Here is a 21647-nt window from a genome sequence, read left to right as displayed (position 1 = left end):
ATTTCTGAAATATTTTTTTTTCAAATGCCATTTAACTCGTTTACATTCACCTTTCCTAGTTTTGTACTAGGTCCCTGAATAAGGGAATGTGCTTAAAGGTCTTCCTTGTTTTCTAAAGTCAATTCCTATCCCAGCAGTAATATGTGCACAACACCCAGAATCCTTCCTTGAGGGATAAGCTTAGTTTTATGTATATTGCAAAGTACTCTAGATACAACAGCCAACCATCCCCTCTGCTTTGTCTTCTTACCTAGAAGGATGAGATTGTGTTTCCTTTTGCACTCATTGTCAGTGAAGCCCTTCAAGTCTTAGCCAACTTTCAATCTGTACCTTCTAGATAACACTTGATCTGCTGTCCAATGGATATCTTTGGTGTTATATACATAATTAATCATAAGTTGTGTCCTCCTTCTGTGACTGAGAAGTTCTCTAAAAAACACCCAAGCTATGATGAATTTGGAAGCCAGAGGCCTCACCTTAGAATCAAAGGCAGACCTCACATAATGGAATTCAGGTAGGGACCAATTAAGGAGTTCGCTCCACTACCGCCAGTCTTTTGAAGCTATACTGTATAGCCATCTATCCAGAGGGGAAAATCAGATGCTTTCCATTAAGACAAGACACTGCTTCTAGACACCCTCAGCCAGTGGAATAATAAGGTTTCTGTCCAGTTCATTTTTATTTTAGAACATGTAGGAATTTAAGTTTAGGTTAAAACTAACTCCATATGTTTGCATTTGGGCCCATTTCCCTCAGTAACACTATCCCACTGAAATATAAAATCTTAGGCATTCCAACCTGAGTTACTAAAAATATTTATGGAGAAGATATTACCTAAAATTCACAAGACTGACTTTATTCAGAGCAAGAGAAAACTAAAGTGGTATGCTTCCACATCTCATGTGTCTACCAGCAGCTTTGTTTATCCTAAAACATCTTTAACTTCTAAGTGGTTTCATGTTTACTGAGTGGATAAAGGAAAAATCAAAAGAAAAAAATGATTTAAACCTATTTGATAAAGGGCTACAAACTCCCCACAGGAGAGCTAATTTCCAGTGAAATTTTAATTGGATACTTAGGGTAGAGTAGAAGAATGAACAAAATTTACATTTTAAGTTTGCTTCGATTTTATGATGCATGTTTTCAACCCAGTTAATTGCAAGTGTATTTATAGCCCCAAAATCACCCACTGGAAACTATGGAAGATTAAAGAAATACAAAGCCACAGATCTAAGTGAAATTAAAATAATAACTGAACTCAAGTAAATATAAGAAAAACAAGATTTATAACTAAAAATATGAGCCAAGCTATATGCATGCTTTTAGACCAGGAAAAAGAAGTCAAAGTAGAATGAAAGACTTGTGCAACAGGGTAGAAAAATAATGACATGTGGAGGCAAGAGAGATGACACATGGGTGTGCCATCAGTCCAGCCGATGACCTCCAGGAACACATCTGTAGTTGAAGAGCTGGACTTATTGCTTGTTGCAGCCTGGGAGACCATATACCAAGGAGAGTTACAGGGAACTTCAGTAAGAGGGTGATAGGATTTTGGCTTGTGTTAAATGCTTTTGAGGAGAGTGTAAGGAAATGGGGCTTCGCTCTTCATGAAATGCTGCCAGTAACTCTACAACTGGGTATCTTAATCTTACCTAGAAGGAGGAAAGACCAAACAAAGTCTATTACTGGAAAAGAAGCAACAGTCCAGTCACTCATATGAGCCAGGATGAGGGATGTTTGATCAGTTTTTACTTTTCACAATGTTCATGTTTTTATCTATTTTCAGACATGATAATGGAGTGGCCTTGTTTTTGTCTAGCTCCACCATGGCCACAGAGTGAAACTGTCTGATGTTGATGTGCTCTGAAAATATTTATGTTCGACAGGAGAATTCTGAGACTTAGCTGTGAGGACCAGGCGGACCCCAAGGCCTGAATGATGGGAGCAGGCTGGCTCCTAGATATGAGGTGTTGGTTTTCTCTTTCCTAGGAGGAAGCATACGAAGATCAGAGTAAGAAAAAGTGCTAATAAATATAGTTAATATTTTTTTATTGAACACATATTACATGTCAGGCACGATGCTAAATGCTTCATGTGGGTGATTTAATATTCACAACAGTCCAATGAATTAAGTACTATTTTAGTACACATGTTTGCCAGTAAAGAAAATAGGGCTTAGAGAAATAAATATACTTACTTAAAATAGCACCACCTTTAAAAAGTTGGGATTAGAATCCTAGACCTGACTTTAGAGCCAATGTGCTTAATCACTGCTTTATAGAAGAAAGTGGATAAGAACACAGCATTGGTGTATTAAGAGATAAGCTTCTCCATTAAACTATAGGGCACATGAGGGCAGAGATATTACATTTTTCATTTTTGAATTTTCTAGTTCAACCAGTGACTTGCCTACAGTGGTGCTTAATAAATATTGAATGATCGGTTAGATGGGTGGTGGATGGAATCAAAAGTTTACACTTGATCAGGGTCATGACTGTTTGATATAATTTCACTCTGTGTCCCAGGCAGTAGGAAGAAACCTTAAACTGTTAGTGGTAGCAATTATTCAGCTTTCTGATTGCGTGTGATTTTTACCATACAGTGCCATGCAGATGTTCTTAAAGGTAGACCATTATCTTATTTTCCACATGAGAATGTGAAAGTTCAGGTATGTTAAATCCTCACCCAAAATCTCAGAGCTGCCAAGTGGCCAAACATGGGCTGGACTCCTGGCCTCCCCAACTTTCAGTCCCATGGACTATCCTACAAACTGTAGAACATTTTTCCTTATAATTTCCCAAAATAATTTAGGTACAGGATGGAATTTCAGATTGCATAAAATGTTTTTCTCACAATTTCTAAACATCAGCATTTATGAAACATTTCTACTTAATTAGTCATGATGAATGTATGACCTGCCCACAATTCTGTTTCCAGCACTGTTTTAGGTAATTGTTCTCTCTTGCCCTTGACAGCCTATAGCTCTTTCAGTTCCTCAGCACTGTGAAAAATCTATAGTCCGTGTAAAAAAATTATCTTTGTGTGCACACATTTTTTTTTTGCATTTAAATAATGTTTATGATTAAGGAAAACTGCTAATATCTGGCTAAAAGCAACAATGCTACAGACTCTTTGAAGGAGGTGAACGCTCCATTCACATGAAAGATCTTAAGCTGTGTGATGAATTGAGGAAAAAAAAAAAAACACAATATTTTAATAAAAAACCTGAAGACCGCAAAAGTTCATATTATATCAACTCGCTGAGAAACATACTGAAACAGAGGCTGCCATAGTTCTTGTGTAATCTCCTAGAAATATGTCTTCCTGTTGGCCTGGTAGGAATAGGCCTTCCTGTAGGCCTGTAGTTAGGTTGAATTTGATAGTTTATTGATAATGGACACTGAGCTCCAATCACCCAAAGATCTTCCATTTTCAAAGGATCATCTTTGCATTCCACACACAGAATATTCTGATTCATTTTGCAAAACCAAACTTTAAACTGAATGTCTTTGTGAATTACTTGAGTAGCATTGTGAAATTGAGCTTCAGTGTGAATTATCTTTCTTTATCTCAGACTTTGGGTAAAGTTTTCATAGCTTTGAGTGCTGTCACAATGACAGCCTAATGATTTGTTTATTTGAAAAGTCTGTATGTGTGTGTGTGTGTGTGTGTGTGTGTGTATATATAAACATACACATATATATACACATATATACACCTATATGCACACATACACATATACAAATACATAGATAATATATATAAATATGTAGTATAATTGTGATACATAGGGTTCATTGTGTTAGATTGGTCCTTGATAATATTATTGATTTATTTATATCTTTCATATCTTTCATTTGGTGGAATGAGAAAACTAAAGCTAAAAAAGTTCCACTGATTTACTGAAGATACCTATTTGATAAGCTACAGAACTCATACTAGAACCCAAGTTTTTAGATGCTCAGTGAAGGATTTTGTTCCCTATCCCCCTCAATAATATATAATATATGTATAATATTTAGAAATGCTACATAAATGCTTCTAGAACCACTGTCTCACTAAGGCTCTGGATCCTAGAACCCTACTTCAATAAATAAAATCAAACCCATATAAGTCAGTTGACAAGCTGCCCACTTCTTGTTTGTCTTTACACATTTCTCTTGTCGATCCCTTCTTGATAGAGCAACATTTAAATGTTTATACAGCTTTACAAAACCAGAAGAGATTACGTATTATGTTGCTCCCCTTTTAAACTAGACTTCAAATAACATAATTATCATTTTCATGTGGAACTTTTCCCTCTGGATATGATTTTTAAAGATTGTATCTGACCTTGAATAAAGCAATATTCATTATCTCTACATATTACTGCAATTATCAGTCATATATATCAGGCTGTGGATTTTAATTTAGCATAATTTAACAAAAAGAAAAACATAAAAACATGAGCTGTTCACTCACTATTATATATTTACATCTGACGAACTATTTGTCTATGGAATTTCATAGTCAGGTCATATGCCTTTAAATAGACAGGCAAAACAGAGGAATAGAACATTCTGTTGACAGGTAAATGTGAATCAATCCGGTTTCTTTCAAAGGAAAATAATCAAGCTCTTTTCAAATAATGTAAAATGCAACATGATTGCCTGTTGGAGGGGGTGGGGAAGTCTAGGAGCTTCTCTTCAGAGAAATGATTGCCGTATTCTAGCTGGAGGAACATATGCTACAGCTTATCTTGTGATTTCTCTGCAGTCTCTGATATTTATTAACAGTTGATTTTCTGTCATTGCTCTTCTTCCTCCTCTTTCCTCCTACAGTGTAAATTAGTTTCCCCTAATGTACATCTCGCCTTCATTTTCTTATCAGTCTTGCAAAAAGGGTGATTATTTCATTATTGGTTTTGAAGAGTCTTTCATATTAAGTGGTGCAGCTCTGGTTTCAGGCAGACATTTAACAGACTCTTATTTGTTTCATTCTTTGTCTCATCATCTTAATCAAAGCCCCCTGAGACCGGGTCTTTTCTAGTAACAAACAAGAATAAAAGGAAATTATAAATTGTTGCTTCCGTGGAAAATGCAGTATTCATCAGGAATGCCTGGTGGGATTGAAACAGGGTAGACTTCAAACATGTGAAAACAATTGTACTCACCTATGAAAAACCTTTTAATAGCTAGTATACCTGTCTTCCAAGTCTCTTGTTAGCTTAATACCTAAGCAGCGTCCCTCTGTGGGGCTCAAACCTTATTATATTGTCCTAAGGTTGCTAGCAGAAAATTTTTCAGCATAAGAGTTTATTTTTTCATATGAGACCTGCTGTCTTGCTTTCTCCCACATACTTTGTAATTTTTTTCTTACAGCTATTTTTTTTCATCTTTGCTATATAGAATTTAACATTAACTCTCTGATTTCCTGAACAAACACTGTCCTGGATTCCTGATATTGAACAGCTATGGGAAAACGTGTAGGTGTCATGCCCTCATTTTTTAGAGTCAGATGACTCAAAATAGCCTGAGAGCCCTCATCTCATACTGTCCCTGCACTCTTTTGACCATATTTTGATAAATATTTCAGAAGCAATACAAGAATTGGGTTAGCTATTTATGTAACAGTCAGCTTATATTGGGGCTACAGGGAAACGGTCTAATGTAACTCATGCTTCTCCTTAATCTACAAATCAAGTTTTCTGTTATCTGGGAAAATCAAAGCGGTCCAAAATACCTGACTTCCTAGTATCCTAAATACTGATCACTGTTACTTAGATTCAGAAACCCTTGTTCATATCTATAAATTTTTTTTAAACATCTTTATTGAAGTATAATTGCTTCACAATGGTGTGTTAGTTTCTGCTTTATAACAAAGTGAATCAGCTACACATATACACACGTTCCCATATCTCCTCCCTCCCGCATCTCCCTCCCTCCCACCCTCCCCATCCCAACCCCCCAGGCGGTCACAAAGCACCGAGCTGATCTCCCTGTGCTATGTGGCTGCTTCCCACTAGCTATCTATTTTACATTTGGTAGTGTATATATGTCCATGCCACTCTCTCACTCTGTCACATCTCACCCCTCCCCCTCCCCATATCCTCAAGTCCATTCTTTAGTAGGTCTGTGTCTTTATTCCCATCTTGCCACTAGGTTCTTCATGACCTTTTTTTTTTTTTTTTCCTTAGATTCCATATATATGTGTTAGCATACTGTATTTGTTTTTCTCTTTCTGACTTACTTCACTCTGTATGACAGTCTCTAGGTCCATCCACCTCATTACAAATACCTCCATTTCATTTCTTTTTATGGCTGAGTAATATTCCATTGTATATATGTGCCACATCTTCTTTATCCATTCATCCGATGATGGACACTTAGGTTGCTTCCATGTCCTGGCTATTGGAAATAGAGCTGCAATGAACATTTTGGTACGTGACTCTTTTTGAATTATGGTTTTCTCAGGGTATATGCCCAGTAGTGGGATTGCTGGGTCGTATGGTAGTTCTATTTTTACTTTTTTAAGGAACCTCCATACTGTTCTCCATAGTGGCTGTATCAATTTACGTGCCCACCAACAGTGCAAGAGTGTTCCCTTTCCTCCACACCCTCTCCAGCATTTATTGTTTGTAGATTTTTTGATGATGGCCATTCTGACCGGTGTGAGATGATACCTCATTGTAGTTTTGATTTGCATTTCTCTAATGATTAATGATGTTGAGCATTCTTTCATGTGTCTGTTGGCCATCTGTATATCTTCTTTGGAGAAATGTCTATTTAGGTCTTCTGCCCATTTTTGGATTGGGTTGTTTGTTTTTTTGTTATTGAGCTGCATGAGCTGCTTGTAAATCTTGGAGATTAATCCTTTGTCAGTTGCTTCATTTGCAAATATTTTCTCCCATTCTGAGGGTTGTCTTTTTGTCTTGTTTATGGTTTCCTTTGCTGTGCAAAAGCTTTTAAGTTTCATTAGGTCCCATTTGTTTATTTGTGTTTTAATTTACATTTCTCTAGGAGCTGGGTCAAAAAGGATCTTGCTGTGATGTATGTCATAGAGTGTTCTGCCTATGTTTTCCTCTAAGAGTTTGATAGTGTCTGGCTTTACACTTAGGTCTTTAATACATTTTGAGTTTATTTTTGTGTATGGTGTCAGGGAGTGTTCTAATTTCATACTTTTACATGTACCTGTCCAATTTTCCCAGCACCACTTATTGAAGAGGCTGTCTTTTCTCCACTGTATATGCTTGCCTCCTTTATCAAAGGGGCGTGGGTTTATCTCTGGGCTTTCTATCCTGTTCCATTGATCTATATTTCTGTTTTTGTGCCAGTACCAAACTGTCTTGATTACTGTAGCTTTGTAATATAGTCTGAAGTCAGGGATCCTGATTCCTCCAGCTCCATTTTTCATTCTCAAGATTGCTTTGGCTATTCGGGGTCTTTTGTGTCCCCATACAAATTGTGAAATTTTTTGTTCTAGTTCTGTGAAAAATGCCAGTGGTAGTTTGATAGGGATTGCACTGAATCTGTAGATTGCTTTGGGTAGTAGAGTCATTTTCACAATGTTGATTCTTCCAATCCAAGAACATGGTATATCTTTCCATTTGTTTTTATCATCTTTAATTTCTTTCATCAGTGTCTTATAGTTTTCTGCATACAGGTCTTTTGTCTCCTTAGGTAGGTTTATTCCTATGTATTTTATTCTTTTGTTGCGGTGGTAAATGGGAGTGTTTACTTAATTTCTCTTTCAGATTTTTCATCATTAGTGTATAGGAATGCAAGAGATTACTGTGTATTAATTTTGTATCCTGCTACTTCACCGAATTCATTGATTAGCTCTAGTAGTTTTCTGGTAGCATCTTTAGGATTCTCTATGTATAGTATCATGTCATCTGCAAACAGTGACAGCTTTACTTCTTCTTTTCCGATTTGGATTCCTTTTATTTCTTTTTCTTCTCTGATTGCTGTGGCTAACACTTCCAAAACTATGTTGAATAATAGTGTTGAGAGTGGGCAACCTTGTCTTGTTCCTGATCTTAGTGGAAATGGTTTCAGTTTTTCACCATTGAGGACAATGTTGGCTGTGGGTTTGTCATATATGGCCTTTATTATGTTGAGGAAGGTTCCCTCTATGCCTACTTTCTGCAGGGCTTTTATCATAAATGGGTGTTGAATTTTGTCGAAAACTTTCTCTGCATCTATTGATATGATCATATGGTTTTTCTCCTTCAATTTGTTAATATGATGTATCACGTTGATTGATTTGTGTATATTGAAGAATCCTTGCATTCCTGGGGGAAACCCCACTTGATCATGGTGTATGATCCTTTTAATGTGCTGTTGGATTCTGTTTGCTAGTATTTTGTTGAGGATTTTTGCATCTGTGTTCATCAGTGATATTGGCCTGTAGTTTTCTTTCTTTGTGACATCTTTGTCTGGTTTTGGTATCAGGGTGATGGTGGCCTCGTAGAATGAGTTGGGGAGTGTTCCTCCCTCTGCAATATTTTGGAAGAGTTTGAGAAAGATAGGTGTTAGCTCTTCTCTAAATGTTTGATAGAATTTGCCTGTGAAGCCATCTGGTCCTGGGCTTTTGTTTGTTGGAAGATTTTTAATCACAGTTTCAATTTCAGTGCTTGTGATTGGTCTGTTCATATTTTCTATTTCTTCCTGGTTCAGTCTCGGTAGGTTGTGCATTTCTAAGAATCTGTCCATTTCTTCCAGGTTGTTCATTTTATTGGCATAGAGTTGCTTGTAGTAATCTCTCATGATCGTTTGTATTTCTGCAGTGTCAGTGGTTACTTCTCCTTTTTCATTTCTAATTCTATTGATTTGAGTCTTCTCCCCTTTTCTCTTGATGAATCTGGCTAATGGTTTATCCATTTTGTTTATCTTCTCAAAGAACCAGCTTTTAGTTTTATTGATCTTTGCTATCGTCTCCTTCATTTCTTTTTCATTTATTTCTGATCTGATCTTTATGATTTCTTTCCTTCTGCTAGCTTTGGGGTTTTTTTGCTCTTCTTTCTCTAATTGCTTTAGGTGCAAGGTTAGGTTGTTTATTCGAGATATTTCCTGTTTCTTGATGTAGGATTGTATTGCTATAAACTTCCCTCTTAGCACTACTTTTGCTGCATCCCATAGGTTTTGGGTCGTCGTGTCTCCATTGTCATTTGTTTCTAGGTATTTTTTGATTTCCCCTTTGATTTCTTCAGTGATCACTTCGTTATTAAGTAGTGTATTGTGTAGCCTCCATGTGTTTGTATTTTTTACAGATCTTTTCCTGTAATTGATATCTAGTCTCATAGCGTTGTGGTCGGAAAAGATACTTGATACGATTTCAATTTTCTCAAATTTACCAAGGCTTGCTTTGTGACCCAAGATATGATCTATCCTGGAGAATGTTCCATGAGCACTTGAGAAAAATGTGTATTCTGTTGTTTTTGGGTGGAATGTCCTATAAATATCCATTAAGTCCATCTTGTTTAATGTATCATTTAAAGCTTGTGTTTCCTTATTTATTTTCATTTTGGATGATCTGTCCATTGGTGAAAGTGGGGTGTTAAAGTCCCCTACTATGATTGTGTTGCTGTCGATTTCCCCTTTTATGGCTGTTAGTATTTGCCTTATGTATTGAGGTGCTCCTATGTTGGGTGCATAAATATTTACAATTGTTATAGCTTCCTCTTGGATCGATCCCTTGATCATTATATAGTGTCCTTCTTTGTCTCTTGTAATAGTCTTTATTTTAAAGTCTATTTTGTCTGGTACGAGAATTGCTACTCCAGCTTTCTTTTGATTTCCATTTGCATGGAATATCTTTTTCCATCCCCTCACTTTCAGCCTGTATGTGTCTCTAGGTCTGAAGTGGGTCTCTTGTAGACAGCATATATATGGGTATTGTTTTTGTATCCATTCAGCCAGTCTGTGTCTTTTGGTGGGAGCATTTAATCCATTTACATTTAAGGTAATTATCAATATGTATGTTCCTATTCCCATTTTCTTAAATGTTTTGGGTTTATTATTGTAGGTGTTTTCCTTCTCTTGTGTTGCTTGCCTAGAGAAGTTCCTTTAGCATTTGTTGTAAAGCTGGTTTGGTGGTGCTGAACTCTCTCAGCTTTTGCTCGTCTGTAAAGGTTTTAATTTCTCCATCAAATCTGAATGAGATCCTTGCTGGGTAGAGTAACCTTGGTTGTAGGTTTTTCTCCTTCATCACTTTAAGTATATCCAGCCACTCCCTTCTGGCTTGCAGAGTTTCTGCTGAAAGATCAGCTGTTAACCTTATGGGGATTCCCTTGTGTGTTATTTGTTGTTTTTCCCTTGCTGCTTTTAATATGTTTTCTTTATATTTAATTTTTGATAGTTTGATTAATATGTGTCTTGGCGTATTTCTCCTTGGATTTATCCTGTATGGGACTCTGTGTGCTTCCAGGACTTGATTAACTATTTCCTTTCCCATATTAGGGAAGTTTTCAACTATAATCTCTTCAAATATTTTCTCAGTCCCTTTCTTTTTCTCTTCTTCTTCTGGGACCCCTATAATTCGAATGTTGGTGCATTTAATATTGTCCCAGAGGTCTCTGAGACTGTCCTCAGTTCTTTTCATTCTTTTTTCTTTATTCTGTTCCGCAGCAGTGAATTCCACCATTCTGTCTTCCAGGTCACTTATCCGTTCTTCTGCCTCAGTTATTCTGCTATTGATCCCTTCTAGAGAATTTTTAATTTCATTGATTGTGTTGTTCATCATTGTTTGTTTCCTCTTTAGTTCTTCTAGGTCCTTGTTAAACGTTTCTTGTATTTTCTCTATTCTATTTCCAAGATTTTGGATCATCTTTACTATCATTATTCTGAATTCTTTTTCAAGTAGACTGCCTATTTCCTATTCATTTGTTAGGTCTGCTGGGTTTTTACCTTGCTGCTTCATCTGCTGTGTGTTTTTGTCTTCTCATTTTGCTTATCTTACTGTGTTTGGGGTCTCCTTTTCGCAGGCTGCAGGTCCGTAGTTCCCGTTGTTTTTGGTGTCCGTCCCCAGTGGCTAAGGTTGGTTCAGTGGGTTGTGTAGGCTTCCTGGTGGAGGGGACTAGTGCCTGTGTTCTGGTGGATGAGGCTGGATCTTGTCTTTCTGGTGGGCTGGTCCATATCTGGTGGTGTGTTTTGGGGTGTCTGTGGCCTCATTATGATTTTAGGCCGCCTCTCTGCTAATGGATGGGGCTGTGTTCCTGTCTTGCTAGTTGTTTGGCATAGGGTGTCCAGCACTGTAGCTTGCTGGTCGTTGAGTGAAGCTGGATCTTGGTGTTGAGACGGATCTCTGGGAGATTTTTGCCGTTTGGTATTACGTGGAGCTGGGAGGTCTCTTGTGGACTGGTGTCCTGAAGTTGTCTCTCCCACCTCAGAGGCACAGCCCTGATGCCTGGCTGGAGCACCAAGAGCCTTTCATCCACACGGCTCAGAATAAAAGGGAGAAAAAAATAGAAAGAAAGAGGATAAAATAAAATAAAATAAAGCTATTATAATAACAAATAAGAAAAAAAATTTTTTCAGAATAAATGTATTCAGAAAAAAAATTTTTTTAATTTTTAAAAATAGATTTATTAATTTTTTATAGTAAAAAATAAAAAAAGTTAAGAAAAAATTTATTAAGAAAAAAAATTTTTAATTTTTTAAAATAAAAAATATGAAAAAACTTATTTAAAAATTTTTTTAATTTCTAAAAATAGAAAATAAGGAAAAAATTATTAAGAAAACATTTATTAGGAAAAAAAATTTTTTTAAGTAAAAAAAAAAAAAAAAAAAACACGGACGTACCTAACCCTAGGACTAATGGTGAAAGCAAAGCTATACAGACAAAATCTCACCCAGAAGCATACACATATACACTCACAAAAAAAGGAAAAGTGGAAAAATTAATATATCCTGCTACCAAAGTCCACCTCTTGAATTTGGGATGATTCATTGTCTATTCAGGTATTCAACAGATGCAGGCACATCAAGTTGTTTGTGGAGCTTTAATCCACTGCTTCTGAGGCTGCTGGGAGAGATTTCCCTTTCTCTTCTTTGTTCGTACAGCTCCCAGGGTTCAGCTTTTGATTTGGACCCGCCTCTGCATGTAGGTCGCCTGAGGGCGTCTGTTCCCCACCGAGACAGACCGGGATTAAAGGAGCAGCTGCTTCAGGGGCTCTGGCTCACTCAGGCCAGGGGGAGGGAAGGGTATGGAGGAGGCGGGGCAAGCCTGCGGCATCAGAGGCCGGCGTGACGTTGCAGCAGCCTGAGGCGCGCCATGCGTTCTCCCGGGGAAGTTGTCCCTGGATCACGGGACCCTGGCAGTGGCGAGCTGCACAGGCTCCCGGGAGGGGCAGTGTGGAGAGTGACCTGTGCTTGCACACAGGCTTCTTGGTGGCGGCAGCAGCAGCCTTAGCGTCTCCTGCCCGTCTCTGGGGTCCGCGCTGATAACCACGGCTCGCGCCCGTCTCTGGGGTCCGCGCTGTTAGCCGTGGCTCGCGCCCGCCTCTGGGGTCCGCGCTGATAGCCGCGGCTCGCGCCCATCTCTGGAGCTCATTTAGGCGGCGCTCTGAATCCCCTCTCCTTGCGCGCCTCGAAACAGAGAGGCAAGAAAAAGTCTCTTGCCTCTTCGGCAGCTGCAGACTTTTCCCGGACTCCCTCCCAGCTAGCACCGAATCCCGAGCCTCAGCTCCCAGCCCCGCCCGCCCTGGCGGCTGAGCAGACAGGCCTCTCAGGCTGGTGAGTGCTACTCAGCACCGATCCTCCGTGCGGGAATCTCTCCACTTTGCCCTCCGCACCCCTGTGGCTGCGCTCTCCTCCATGGCTCCGAAGCTTCCCCCCTCTGCCACCCACAGTCTCTGCCCATGAAGGGGCTTCCTAGTGTGTGGAAACCTTTCCTCCTTCACAGCTCCCTCCCACTGGTGCAGGTCCCGTCCCTATTCTTTTGTCTCTGTTGTTTCTTTTTTCTTTTGCCCTACCCAAGTACGTGGGGAGTTTCTTGCCTTTTGGGAGGTCTGACGTCTTCTGCCAGCGTTCAGTGGGTGTTCTGTAGGAGCAGTTCCACGTGTAGATGTATTTCTACTGTATCTGTGGGAAGGAAGGTGATCTCCGCGTCTTACTCTTCTGCCATCTTGCCCCTCCTCCATATCTATAAATTTTTGATATCATTAACTGATTCAAATAACTAAAGTATGAATTTGCTTCTTATATGGCTTTGGGTTCCTATATCCACCAGTGGGGTATAACTATATTACAATGCTTCAATAAATAAAGAATTAAAAGAGTACCTTTAACTTCAGATATAGTCATCATCAGGCATGTCTGACATGAAGTAAATGTGTCTGCCCTATTGTTATAACATATTTACACAGGGAATTACTCGCAAAATGTGTTAGTTATCTCTTGCCGGGTAGCAGATTATCCCAAAACATAGCAGCTTGAAACAACAAGTTTTCATTATCTCATAGTTTCCGTGAGTTATGAATTAGGGTTGTATAGCTGGATGCCTCTGACTCAGGATCTCTCACAAGATTGCAGTCAAGGTATCAGCCAGGACTGGGGTCATTTCAAGGCCCAAATGGAAGATGATCCACTTCCAAGTATACTAGCATGATTTTGGCAAAGCACAGGAGATCCACTTTCAAGCTCATTCATTGGCTGTTTACAAACCTTACACACTTCCCTGATATAAACCAGTGACGTTAATCCCTTGCCATGTAGGTTTTTCAATAGGTTTACTCACCACATGGTAGCTCACTTTCTCCAGACCAAGAGCTCCCAGAAAGAAAAATTCAGAGGGATGATCAAGAAGGAAGCCACAGTCTTTTAAAAATCTAATTTCATAAGCAACATCCTATCACTTTTGCTTTTTTTTTTTGTAGAAACAAATCCTAGGTCTAACTCACATTCAAGGGAGAGGGAATTACACAAGCACACAAATGCCGGGAGATGGAGATCTTCAAGATCCATTTTAGAAGCTGTCTACCGCAGTCCACCCTTTGGCCCCCGATGGCTCATGTCCGTCCCACGTACAAAGACTCACTTTCTCCCAGAGTCCCCAGTCTCATCTCATTACAATTAAGCCAGGACATGCTAGGTTATACTGCAGTAGCAACTCTAAAATCCTGTTGATTTAAAACAATACAGTTTACTTCTGCATTATCCTACATGTCTATTATGGGTTGGCTAAGGATTGTTTTCCTCACTCAGTCTCCAAGATCACTGAAGCTGGAGGGAGGGAAGAGCAAATTGATGGCTATTAAAGGCTTCTACATGGAAGTGACATATGTTACTTCTGCTCAAATAACAGAGCCACACTAATTTCAAGGACATAAGGAACTACATTTCTACCATGTGCCTGAAAAGAAGAGAAATAGAAGTATCAATGAACAGCCCAAAAGACTAACATGATGGGTAAAGTCACGTATTTCACCTCTACCTAAGTACATACCAAAATGATTATGGGCCAAATTTTGATACATTTAACTCATTCTACAAATATTTAACAAGTACTGTTGTACACTAAGTTTTTGCAAAATGCTAAGGCCTAAGCAGAGAAAAAAGCAGTCCCTACCTTCTGGTTCCTCAATATGGTGGGCAAAGAGATAAGTATATAGATAATTTCAGAATAGAAGTCATTATAAAATGTCATTTAAGACATAGTAAGACGTGTAACTCAGACTTAAAGAGCAAGGAGATCAGAGACCTTAAAGTAGATGAAAGTAAAGAGGGGATCAGAAGGTCTTAAAGTAGATGAACTCTGGTGAGTTCTGATAGATGTGTAGAAATAGGCCACGTAAGGAAAATCAAGAAAGACATTTTTCAGTGTTTCTTTAATAAAGTGAATTTATGATGATCATCTTCTAGGTCAAAAGGCCTGGATTCTTCTGCATTTGCATTAACCAGTGCCTTAGCCTGATCAAGTAACTGGGCAACTGTGCACCTATACTTCCTCATCTGTGAAATGAGAAGGTTTAATTAGATGTTGTCCAAGACTTCTTCCAACTATAAAATTCTATGATTGTTTCTGGCTCTAGAGGACATTTTTTAAAGTAGGCTTTATAGGATAATTATAAAATAATTACCTTATAAAGCAATCACTTACTAAAACAGTGCAGTAAACACTGATGGGAAATTCCCGTATCAGAAAATAGTGGAATTGTTTTCCCATCCCTTCTGAGACACAGTATGTTCAAAATTGATCACAAAAAGAATAAGATGTTGTTCAGGATAGAATGATATAAAGTAGTTCTTCGTAGCAAACTTTTACTCTTGTGATATTTTTCATCCTTAATCTACCACTCTAGATAGTTCTAATGATTCTCCTACTTAGACTCTTCCTATTTTATGTATTGGATTTGTCTATTTGCCTGTGAAAGGACTCAAGCCCTCCCTCCCCTACACACACAATTTATTATGCACCGAAATTCCGTTGCCAGATTAATTTGCGCCCTCATAATTCTACAGAATACCATGCTTTTCACTTGACTCACCAACACTTCATGGATTCTCCGACTTCAAGGAAAAATCCTTGGCAGTGACATTCAAATCTTCACCACTCACAGCACAATCATTGTTCTCCTACTAGTCAACTAGACTCTGGGTCAGGAGTCTTCCTGCTTCCACCTCAAGCCTTCATTCTCTCTCTCCTCTTTCACTGATCTATCCTAGACATTCAAAGCAAGTACCCCTACCAAGTATTGGCAAAGACATGATACAACAGGAACACATGTATTTCAGGGGAGTATAATTGCTACATCTACTTTGGAAAACAATTTGGCATTATCCACTGAAGTTGAACATATATGTACCAGATGATCCAGCAATTCCACTCCTCATTATACACAACATGTGTACCAAGAAATATTTACAAGGATGTTTATTGCAGCATTAATTGTAATTGCTCTAAACTAGAAATGACCCAATGTTCAACAACAATAGAATGGATATAGAAAGCGTGGTATATTCAGATGATTTTTGACAAATTACAACATGAATGAAACCAATGAGCATAACGGTGAATAAAGAAGCCAGACACAAAGCAATATGTAATATATGATTATATTTATATAATGTTCAAGGCAGCTCTAAACTATAGGGTTAGAAATCAAGATAATGTTTGTTTACCTTTGATGAAGAGGGAGAAATGGGATTGGGAGGGAGCATGAGGTTGCTGTAGCCATAGAAATGTTCTGTATTTTGACCCGGGTGGTGGTTACCTGGTGTTAGCTTTTGTATGATTCATTCCTTATGCACTTTTCTATAAGTGCACTGTACTTTGAGTTAAAAAAAATAATTTAGAAAGTACTTGGGCTTCCAAAAACTTCTGCGTGTTTTTTTAAAGAGACCATGTGGAAACGCACAGTCAAAAAACCTCTCATTCTTTAGTGATGAGATGCACAATTGTTATCCCAGTTTGTATATCCTGCCATATGTGTTATGAAAATCTTATACTCCAGTAACCTTCTTTATTGTAGAATATTTTTCCTAAGTTTCTATGTTAATTGCAATGTGGTTTAAGGTAGGATTTTTTTGTTCAATTAACAAAGCTCCAAATCACTCAATCTACTAAATATATACAGTAGAAAAGGAACAAAATAAAAAAGAGAAGGAGAGGAGGAAGGGGCAAAAATCTGTTACTTAGGGTGTCTGACATGTTTGACAAAACAAAACTTTAAAACATACTCTCTTCCTGATCTAAAACTGATTTTCTATTCTACAGTCTGTATGTGAAAAACAAATTTGATAATTTTGAAGAGTTACCTTTAGGTATTTCAAATTTTATTTTTTTTTTCTGGCTGTTTGCTTACCTAGTGTTGCTTATCTAATACAAACTTGGATCCATGAAAAATGGGACTAAAGAAAAACATGTGCAGCCGATTTCAAATAAAAGTGAATGAAAACTCCTAATGAAATCTCTTTAATATGTAATTTTAAACTACTTTAAAGGGTCACAACTACTTGTGCTAATGTAGGAACTGTTTTAAAATGACATGCTATTTTGATAATCAGGATTTTTTTGGTGTTTTAGAATAGACAGCAGAAAAGATCTTCATATGAAGTAAACTTTTTAAAAATTTAAATAGAGTTGTAAAAAAATCACACTAGAGCATATAAATTAAACTCCATCTTTTCTGTTAAAATACCTTTTTAAAGTTTGAAGTATTTTAATTAAAATATGCCTATTACATAAGATAGAGTCATGAGTCATTAATGAAACTTGGAATTTTCACATTATAACAGAAGGGATGCCGTATAGCAAAGATAAAAATTACAGTGGGGAAATCCAAAGTATTTTTTTTATGTGTCAGAATGTAAAATAACATGATTTGACTCTAGCTAACTCTGTTTAAAAAATAAAAGATGATATTCTTCCAATGTGAAACACACTATAGGAAAGGCTATTTATGAGATGTTTCTTATTTCTGTGCAGGGAACAAAAAACTGGGGTTATGTCCAAAGTAAATGGAAACCTTCAAAAGTTCTTAGAACAATTTCCAGTGCACATCTGTAACTACTAAAAGTATATCAGCCGAGATTATACCTCACCATGGACAGTTCTGCTGTTGATAGTTATTGACTTTAGCTCTTACAGCTTCCTCAGCTGCAACAATTAGTTAGAACTTTGGCAGAGAGCATAGAGATGAAAGACCCCATGCTTTTGCACCAGTTGTCTTCTTGTGTGTTTCATCCTCTCACCCGTATCAGGCATGTTCTGTGAGCTGGAGAGTGTTCTTACTTGGTGAAATCAACAGCCAAAAATCCATTTTCTGCCACTTAGGGGAATTTATGATCCATCTTATCCTGAGTTTTCAGAAAAGAAACAAATTTGAGACTTAATAATTTGCACTTTGGCCACATGTAGGAAATTCAGTTGACCTAAACGTGAAGCATGACTTAGAAAGAATTGAATGTTTTCTATTCTGGGCTGGTGTTACATACTTTCTGTTGTCTCCTCTACTAGATCAACTGGTGATTAGGTTGATATTTGTAGTCCGAAAGGAAAGGTAGCTTTGGAGTGGTCTGAGAAGAAGAGTTGCATTCATGTCTATAAAATCTCTAAGAAATGGCTTCAGTTGGCAGATCCAATGGTGCATTTGCCTGACCCTCAAGAGACAAGTGCTTTACCAAGGTAAATGATATATTAACATTGATGTGAGTGAATTACAAATTTATTAAAGCTATCATAAAATCTAGCCTAAAGGTGCCATTCAGCAATAATCTAAATGAGTTGCGGAATAGAGCCTGAGGATTTTTACTTCAGGTTAAAAGGCAATGCAGTTGCTTGTGTAGCAGGAAAAGCTTCCTCTTAATTCTTCAGAAAAGAAGCAGGGAGATCTGACCATCTCCTCTATATTTTCCTCACTTAAACAGGGCTGAAAGTAAAGGAAGTATGCGTCTGAAAGTTAGGTTCTGCCAAATAGGACTAAATTTAACCTGTAAGTGGACATAGTAAAGAGACAGATGGGTGAAATTTATGAAGAGCCCTTTGGGAAGTGGCCTCAAACAGGTGGCTTCCCAAAAGGAGTCAGTGCATACAGTGTTTTTGGCTATAGAAGGAAGGTGAGAAAGAGATGTGTTGGCAATAAGTACATGGTTGCTTGCTGACTAAGGCTTGATATTGCGTGTCAGGTGTGTCTATTTTTGTCTGAACTTCAAAAGCTATTTCATTGTACTATGAGAAGAGCAGAAGGTCTTGGGTTCTGTGATTGGTTATTGTTTTGAAAAAGAAAGGAAATTACCTTTCATTTTCTCTCCATTGGCGCTAAATCCCCAGTGGCGGTTTGAAAGACATTCCAAATCACTGCAACTACAGTAGGGGGTTTTTGAGTCTGTTACTTCTGACTAACGTTTTGCAAACGCTCTCACCATTCTACCCCAAAATGCAAATAGAAGCCTACAAAAACAGTTTTGCAAAAATGTTTCAATGTTGTCACTTGCTTTGAACTACAAAGCAAAATCAGATTCTACCTTTAAGGTTTTTGGCAAAAGGTACTTTGAAGACTGTGCCAAAAGAAGCCTTGCATCCCCCCACGCCCAAAGGGAAAACTGTATTTATAATAATATTTCCTATGAAATCTTCATGGTACATTTTATCATATAAAGTTCAAGTTATTAAAAAATAGAGAGAGATGGTCATCATGTGCCATACACTATGTTCCAGCTGTAACCTAGAACAAAACAAAACCAGTTTCTGTGGGAGTACTATAGCTTATAATCCAATGGGGGAGATCAAACAGATTAAATAATCACAGTCTTTGTAGGCTAAGTGCTGTAATACACACCATTTTAATCACTCAAAGAACTAAAATTTATCCATCTGTTGATGAACATTTAGGTTGCTTCCATATCTTGGCAATTGTAAATAATGCTGTTATGAACATTGGGGTGCATATATCTTTTTGAATTATTGTTTTTGTTTCTTTTGGTTATACACTCTTGATTGGAATTGCTGGATGACAGTTACTTCTATTTTTAGTCTTTTGAGAAGCCTCCATACTGTTTTCCACAGTGGCTGCACCAATTTACATTCCCACCAACAGTGTATGAGTTTGTTTTTTTTTTTTTTTTTTGGTGGTACTGCGTGGCTTGTGGGATCTTGGTTTCCCGACCAGGGATCAAACCTGTGCCCCCTGCAGTGGAGGGCAGAGTCCTAACCAATGGACCACCAGGGAAGTCCCACTTGTGTTCTTTTTGATGGTAGCCATTCTGACAGGCATGAGATGATATCTCATTGTGGTTTTGATTGCATTTCCCTGATGATTATTAATGTTGAGCATCTTTTCATGTGCCTGTTGGGTATCTGCATGTCCTCTTTTGGAAAAATGTCTATTCCAGTCTCCTGCCCCCTTTTTTGATCAGGGTTTTGGTTTGTTTGTTTTTGTTTTTTGATGTTGAATTGTATGAGCTGTTTCTATATTTTTGGATATTAACCACTTTTCGGTCATATCATTTGCAAATATTTTCTCCCATTCAGTAGGTTGTCTTTTCATTTTGTCAGTGGTTTCCTTTGATATGCAAAAAGCTTTTAAGTTTAATTACGTCCCATTTGTTTATTTTTGCTTTTATTTCCTTTGCTTTAGGAGAGAGATAAAAAAAAAAATTTCTGTGATTTATGTCAAAGAGTGTTCTGCCTATGTTTTCCTCTAAATTTGTATAATGTCTCGTCTTACATTTACATCTTTAATCCATTTTGAGTTTATTTTTGTATATGGCGTTAGAGAATGTTCTAATTTTATTCTTTTACGTGTAGCTGTCCAGTTTTCTGAGCACCATTTATTGAAGAGACTGTCTTTTCTCCATTGTATATTCTTGCCTCCTTTGTCATAGATTAATTGACCATAGTGTGTGCGTGTATTTCTGAGCTCTCTATTCAGTTCCATTGATCTATTTGTGTGCAAGTACCATACTGTTTTGAGGACTATAGCTTTGTAGTATAGTCTGAAGTCAGGGAACATGATTCCTCCAGCTCTGTCTTCTTTCTCAATTTTGTTTTGGCCATTTTGGGTCTTTTGTGTTTCCATATAAAATTTTAAGTTATTTGTTAAGATGTGGTATATATACACACACACAAACACACACACAATGGACTACTACTCAACCATAAAAAAAAGAAGGAAATTTTGCCATTTGCAACAACAGGGATGGACTTTGAGGGTATTATGCTGAGTGGAATAAGTCAGACAGAGAAAGACAAATACTGCATGATATCACTTTATATGTGAAATCTAAAAACTACAACAAACTAGTGCAATAGCAAAAAAGAAATAGACTCACAGATATAGAGAACAAATTAGTGGTTACCAGTGGGGAGAGGAAGTGGGAGAGGGACACTATAGGGGTAGGGGATTAAGAGGTACAAACTATTATGTGTAAAATAAGCTACAAGGAGATATTGTACAACACAGGGACTATAGCCAATATTCCATAATAGCTATGAATGGAATATAACCTTTAAAAATTGTGAATCACTACATTGTACACCTGTAACTTATATAACATTGTATATCAACTAAACTTCAATAAAAAAAGAACCAAAGTTTAATTCTCATTTACCTGAAACTCCAGTGCCAGTACATGTTTCTAGTCAGGGCCAGGTGATGGATAGTCGTTTTTGTAACACTCTTAGTATGAACAGACTTTATTAGCTGAGGTGAGGGGTGATCCTGAAAGATGTGACTGAACGACAAGGCTCTTTCCTTCTTAGGGATCTTTTCTTCTGTAGGTCCTCAGGGATTCTACCTGCAGATAGGACCAAAGAATAAAGGATCATGTATGAGATGTTTTAAGGCCAGGACTGATTGTGGCATGATTTATATCTGGCTGTATTCCCTTGTGAAGAATTCAGTCACATCTCACATCTCTCTGAAAGAATGTAGCCCAGCTCTGTAACAAGAGGAAAAGGCAAACAGTTTTCTAAACAACTAGCCAATTTCTGTGACACAAGGTAACGTGATAAGGAAGTACACAGAGCTGTTGGAGCATCTAAAAAATACATTGAAGTGAAACTTGGAGGAAGCACAATGTCAAGGAAGGCTCTCTGCATGAAATGACGACTTCGCTGGGAATTGAAGGAGAAACAAGAGTTGAACATGTGAAAAAGACTTGAGAAGAAGGTTGTCTGGACAGAAGGAAATAATTCTAAAAACAAACAGGAATAATTAGGATATTCTA

General features: G+C 37.7%; 1 protein-coding gene across 3 annotated transcripts in view; it reads left to right on the top strand.

Moving 5' to 3' along the window:
* The window catches only part of PTPRD (protein tyrosine phosphatase receptor type D), a 2148784-nt gene that overhangs the window by 1319825 nt on the left and 807312 nt on the right, over window positions 1–21647 (top strand). The gene's annotated exons all lie outside the window — the stretch shown is intronic.

This window comes from Balaenoptera physalus, assembly GCF_965194825.1.
Source record: "Balaenoptera physalus genome assembly, chromosome: 7".
NCBI lineage: Eukaryota > Metazoa > Chordata > Mammalia > Artiodactyla > Balaenopteridae > Balaenoptera > Balaenoptera physalus.
This window is presented reverse-complemented; position numbering and strand designations above follow the sequence as displayed.